At 32.9% G+C, this 6705-nt stretch overlaps 1 long non-coding RNA gene across 1 annotated transcript; it reads left to right on the top strand.

Moving 5' to 3' along the window:
• Positions 1–367: 367 nt before the first annotated feature.
• LOC124898142 lies at positions 368–5969 on the top strand. Its single transcript, XR_007054927.1, has 3 exons — positions 368–1719; positions 2594–4677; positions 5803–5969. It is a non-coding gene; the product is annotated as an uncharacterized LOC124898142 (long non-coding RNA).
• The last annotated feature ends 736 nt before the right edge of the window (positions 5970–6705 follow it).

The following is a 6705-nucleotide window of genomic DNA, read 5'->3' as shown; positions in this document are numbered from 1 at the left end:
TACTAAAGCATATAATCTCGGGATAAAATAATAATCCCAGGATAAAATACTAATCCTGGGATAAAAAATTTGATGCGTCGTTTGGTTGTCAATATTCGGAATAACTTATCTTGGAACTAATAAATAGTACCGAGATAAGTTATCCCACACATACGGTGGTATAACAATTCCAACATAATTGATCCTTGGGATAAACTATAAAATGACAAAATTACCCCCAAATCCTTTTATTATCACTTTTCATATATATATATATATATATATATATATAGTGTCGTTTAGTCAGTTTTAAGAAAATGTCTCTTTGTTTTTTGGTAATTAAAAATTTTCATTAATACCAAAGTGCGTCCATTACATAACCAGGCAAAGAGCTGACCTCTTGCCTCTTAAAACATACGAAAAAGAAAAACCAGCTATACTCTAACTATTACATATTCAGTTTCTTTTCATGACACTAGCAGTACTTATGGAAAGTTCAATTGTTGAAGTTGATTCTGCCAGTGAGCATTTCCCCTGCCAGTGGTGTGCATATATAGTGCGATTTTCCTGCATAATTTATCTGCATTGTAGTGTCTGGCTTGAAAACTCATTTTATTTCTAGATAATATTAACCATCATACCAAATACACAGCTAATGATTGGTTCTTTTTTTGTCTTATTTTTTGCCCATACGTTTGCCCACAATACTTTCTCTTGCCAGTATCTAATTGTCCTTTGGATTTTCAGCCATTACAGTAATCTTTGCCATAGATTCTTGGTTACTAAGCATTCAAATAGTAAATGGTCTAAAGTTTCTGTGGTTGAGTCACAATATATACAACTTTGAGGCACATGAATGCCAAATTTTAGCAGTCTATCTACAGTTCCTAGTCTCCTCCTTATAGCCAGCCATAGGATAAATTTGTGTTGGGGGTGAAGTTGTTATTGAAGAATTATGCTTTTCCATGATATCTTTTGGTACTGAGGTAGCATCTTGTGTACAACTTCTTGATACTCAGCTTGCCTTCAATTACCACAGTTTGAAGTCTAGTCTTCAGACCTCCCTGCAGAGTTGGACATTGCTTAATATAATCCCTTGATGCTATGATTTTTCGGATGACCCATGTTGCATTTGCTAGGATATTACATGTCTCTACTGCCTCACTCTTCAAGTAATATTCTTGGATTCATTTAACCTAGAGGCAGTCCTTCCTCTTACTAATTGCCCATAATAGTTTTAATATTGCTGCCTTGTTCCACAATCTCACATTTTGCAAATTTAATCCTCCTACTGCTGTAGGCATACACAATTTGTCCCAAGATATTAGAGACTTTCTAGATGTCTCTGTAGAACCTGTCCATAAGAAAGTTCTACTAATAGCTTCTATTATTTTTAAAATCTTCTTGGGTAGAATAAAAATTTGTGCCCAATAGGTTTGTTTGCTGAAAATAACTGCCTTGACCAACTTTAGTCTACCTGCATATGATAACAATTTGGTAGACCAACATCTGATTCTCTCTGTAATCTTAGGGGTAGACATTGGCTTACTATGAGTTTTTTTTTTAAGAGAGAGGGACCCCCAGGTACTTGAATGGGATTTCTCTTTCCCTGTATCCAAGTACCTGCAGAAGTTCATGCTTTATCTGAGATTTCACACCTGCTATATAGAAGGAGCTTTTCTCTGGGTTTGCCTGAAGGCCTGATGCTGCTGAGAATCTTGCAAATGCCTCTTGCAATAGGTGAATTGACTTTACTTTAGCCCTGCTGAACATTAGCAAATCATTCGCAAAAACTGATATGAACCAAACCCATCTTTTTATATTTGGGATGATGTTTGAACTCTTTATGTTGCTGCACAAGTTGGAATTCCCTATGGAGGTATTCCATTGCAATGACAAATAGGTAAGGGGACATAGGGTCCCCTTGCTTTATGCCCTTTTTCCCTGTAATGGCTTTGACAAGCAACCATTGATTACAAGGGAATAGGAAACAGATGTCACACATTCTATGATCCATGTTATGAATTTGCTTGGGAATCCTAATTTAGCTAGCAACACCTTCATAACCCCCCACTCAATTGAGTCATAAGCCTTTCTAAGGTCCACTTTCATGACACATATAGGTGATAATCCTTTCCTGGTATACCACTTAAAGATTTCATAGCTGAACAAGATATTGTCTACTATATTCCTACCTTCCACAAAAGCTGATTGAGAAGGGTTTATAATATGCTGGGCAATACCTTTGATTCTGCCTTTCAGTATTTTAGTGAGGATTTTGTAGACTGTGGTGCAGTAAGCTATGGGTCTATAATCCCTCACATAAGATGGATTGGTTACTTTGGGGATTAAGGTCACAACTGTATGACTGAAAGCTTTCAAAAGTTTTCTAGATTCCAAAAATTCTTTTACAGCATCAATTACATCCTGTTTTATCATGGGCCAATTTTGTGTAAAAAATTCAGCTGGATAGCCATCAATACATGGGGATTTATTATGCGGCATGATTTTTATGGCTATATAGATTTCTTGCTCAGTAATAAGAGTGATTAGCTTGCATTTCTAATCATGTGATAGGCAGGGTCCACTTCTGATAACTTCAATATTTGGACAGGGTAGTTCTGTTGCTGCTGAGCTAATGAGGTTTGAGAAAAATTTGGTGAATTCAGCTTCAACTTGCATTGGATCCTCTAACTTATTTCCCTGTTCATCATATATACTAGTAATGGCACTCTTGCTTGTCCGAAGCTTTAGCTGCGCATGGAAATACTTTGTTTGCATCCCCCCATCTATCCAATTGACTCTAGCTTTCTACCTGTAAACTAGCTACTCAACTTTACTCTATTTCTTGAGTTCACTCAGCCAGATTATTTCTTGCTTAATTAAATTGGGACATAGAGGCTTTCTAATAAGCATGCCTTGTGTAATCTCAAGACCTTGTATAGCCTGCTGGATTCTTTGACTGTAGGAAGCTAAATAGGTGTTTAAGTTTCTTAAACTATTCTGCAATGCCTTTAGTTTATACCAAAGGTTGAACATTTTAGTACCTTGACATGGAGTGTTCCATGTATCTTCTAAAATCCTTCTAAAGTCGGGATGTTTCAACACTATCATGTATAATTTGAAAGGTTTTGGACCTGTTGGTGGCTGAGAGCACATACTGATAACTATGGGAGAATGATCAGATATTTCAGGATTCAAAAACTCTGCCTCTACATGACTATAAGTAGATACCCAGTGAGAGTTACTGAAAGCCTAATCTATTTTAGAATATACTCTACTACTGGGGTCCTTCCTATTGCAGAAGGTGAAATGACATCCTTTAGCTTTGAGCATTGTAAGAGAGAGGGTAGTGAGACACCCTTGGAAGTTGTCAACTTCACTAGGCAACACAGGTGAGCCAATTCTATCTTCTGTTGTCAAAATATTGTTGAAATCACCACTAAGCAGCCAGGGATTCTAAATATTTTGTTCTAGCTGAAGTAAGTCTTACCATAGTACTTCCCTATGTTGATGTTCATTCCTAGCATATATTATAGTCTGGTAAAACTGGGAGTGGTTTGCATGGAGCTCGACCTTACAATGTATAAATTGTTCATGAAGGAGCTCCACCTGCAAGTTTATGTTTGCCTTCCAGAAAATCCACACCCTGCCATTGTAGGCGATAGGGTAGTTGCATCTATGATTCCACCACTTGCAACTTTTGCTATTACCTTTTTTGCTTTATTTTCTTTCACTCTAGTGTCCAACACACCCATTATTTTCACTTTATTCTTCTGCAGAAAAAGTTTTAACTCTTTCTGTTTTGAGGACTGATTCAGTCCTCTTATGTTTCACGTTGATAGTATCATGGAGATTTGTGTTGCATTTCCTAATTTTCAATATTACTAGTACCTTCCTGCATTAGCATTGCAAATCTATTTACTATGTTGCTGGAACTAGTTGTTGTCTGTTTTCCTTTTATGCTTCTAGCCATTGTGATCCCTTGTTTACATATAATTTCATTGTCCCTTCCCTGTTGAACCTCTGATGAAGCCTATGTCTCTCCTGAATCTTCTTTCCTTACTTGCGCTTCTTTCATTGTCCATTCCTGCTTCATAGGTGGGGGTTGTCTTTTCTTTTTGTTCCTTCTTCTTCGCCTGTTCTTCACATCCTGGAATTCACCCTCCGTTGTGGAGTTTTCTTTCATCCAACAATCTTCTGTTGTGTGCCCAAGCTGTAAGCATTCACTGCAAAATTTAGGTCGCCAGTCATACTCAACATATTAGTAAAGCTTCCCCCTGGAGTGTTTAATTCAATAGTATCTGGGAGCGGTGTGACAATATCCACTTCAACCAGGATTCTAGCATAGGAGATACGACTTATATTTGCAGTGAATTGGTCCGTGTATAATGGTCGTCCCACTGCACTCGCTACTTTGCCGAGAGCTTCAGTCGACCAGTAGCCCACCGGAAGACCTGGGAGAGTTACGCATAACAGAATTGTAGTAATACAATCTTGGTTGAAAATGAAGTTCACCTGCTAGTCATGAAGTACGAAAGTCTTGTTGTGAAAAGTATACAAGCCAGCCTGCTTCACCTTTTCACAGTCCTCCATAGAATCAAATCGAAAGATGAAATAACCTTCATCATCCTGTAGTACCTGATGTTTTTGGGAAAAACCCCATGCCTGCGAGATGTAGCTTTCCATTGTCCTCAGGTATGGCGTATCTCCTATAACGTAGCCAATAATGGCCAATAATGTCTCTTTTCTTTCTTGGGTTAATTTCAACTGTCTACGTGACATGTTTAAGACAATAAGATCAACAAATATTTTGATCCTTTCTACATATTTTTAGTTTAAGACCATAAAATTAAAAAATATTCGTTACTTTTTCTATAACTTTGTGTTAAGTCAAAATCAAATAAATAAGTTAAAACAAAGGGAATAAAAGCCTTATAAGTTAAAAATAATAATTTTTCTTATGATATATTTTAGTCTTTCTTTTAATTTTCAAACAAATGCACACACGAAAAATTTCTCCTTTTTATTTTATTGAAAGTGTTTGAATGAAAGTCTTTAACGATCTAAATTGATTTTTGCCTTATGTATAATTAATTTCATTATTTTTTCTCAACTAAACTTTACATTGCTAATTCATATTGTTTAAAAAATAATACAATATTTTATTACTATAAAAAATTTTGATGCTACAAACTATTGTATGATTTATGATAAATTAAATAATTAAAAGTCAGACTCAATAAAATACTTCTTAGACTCAATAAAATACTTTTTGTAGATGTTTCTTCAATGAGTCCTTACAAGTTTATTAAAGTTTCACAAATTTCTTGTGGGGATTAAAAAAAATATTTTTTTAAATTAAATTACTATTATCCCACATAAAAGACGGCAATAAAATTTTGAATTAATTTTAAATATAATTAGATAAATAGATATTTTATAGTGCCACTATCACTTCTTTATGATTTATCATTTTTGTATAGCATTTTAAATGCCCATGTAATTGTTCAAATTTATTATAATGGATGAGATTTTAAAAGCTTACTAAAACTTAATTAAGGATAAAATATAGTCATGTGAGGTCTACCAAAATAAGAGGTTCTCCCTTATATATAGTATAGTTTTATAAGATCCGTGTGAAGCTCGGGCCCAAACTCATGTAATTTGATATTTTATGAATAATATGATTTAAAAATATATATAAAAAATAATTATAACTTGCAAAGATCATAAAAATTAAAAAATATTAATAAACTAATTTATGGGCATATGATTAATTTCTTTTCTAATTTCTCAATTCAAGTTCATCTTTGCAATCAGGTAGATGAAGACGAAAGTGATCAAGTGGATCAATTATTTACTCAAGGCTTCTTGTGTGTGATGGAAAATGTATGATTTTATTTACAATTTCACATGACAAGAATTCATGCTAGTTAAATGTGGTGCTTTAAGCATAATTTTATACTAACTTAAGAAAGAAAAATTAGACTCACTAAAATAAACATCGAGATCAATTGATTCTCTCTCTATAGTTGATGCTTAAAAATATTGATTCTCAATTGACCAGAAAAGAGATTTTAAATATAACTTGATCTTAATTCATATCATTACCTTAATTTTAACCTTATCAATAATTTTAATTTTCAGTATATGAAATAAGTTTGATATTTTAAAAAGCAGTGAATAAAATTGTCCACAGAAAATTATTCAATTTATAAAAGATAATTAAGAAATGCATCAAAACCATATTCAATTCGATAGAAATAAAATATATCTTCATATCCACGTTATTTGTACTAAACTCTTTCTTATAGAAAATACATTATTAAAGATTAATAATAAGAAAGAAGAAAAAAATGATGAATTATTTTTGCAACAGAAAAAAATTCTCCACGGTCAAAATATTTTTTTTCCTTAAACTACTTTAAATAAAAGTTCATATAAAATATTAATTTTGTTAAGACTAGTTTCATTTACAAGATTTAATTAAATAATTAATTTTAATTAAAAAAATTAACAAAAGATAGTCAAATTAAAACTTTTTGGTCCTATATACTTTAAAAAGCATGAAGTACAAATAATTTTATAAATAAAATAATTAAATGATATTTGACGTTTATATTTTATAATAGACTTGATTAAATAATATATAAGTATGAGAAATGAAAAAATTATAATGTAAGATTCTAAAAATGATTTATCGATTAGTTAAATAATGTGAGA

This window comes from Capsicum annuum, chromosome 4 (assembly GCF_002878395.1).
Source record: "Capsicum annuum cultivar UCD-10X-F1 chromosome 4, UCD10Xv1.1, whole genome shotgun sequence".
Taxonomy (NCBI): domain Eukaryota; kingdom Viridiplantae; phylum Streptophyta; class Magnoliopsida; order Solanales; family Solanaceae; genus Capsicum; species Capsicum annuum.
Note: the sequence above shows the minus strand (reverse complement) of the source record. Positions and strands in the feature narration are given on the sequence as shown.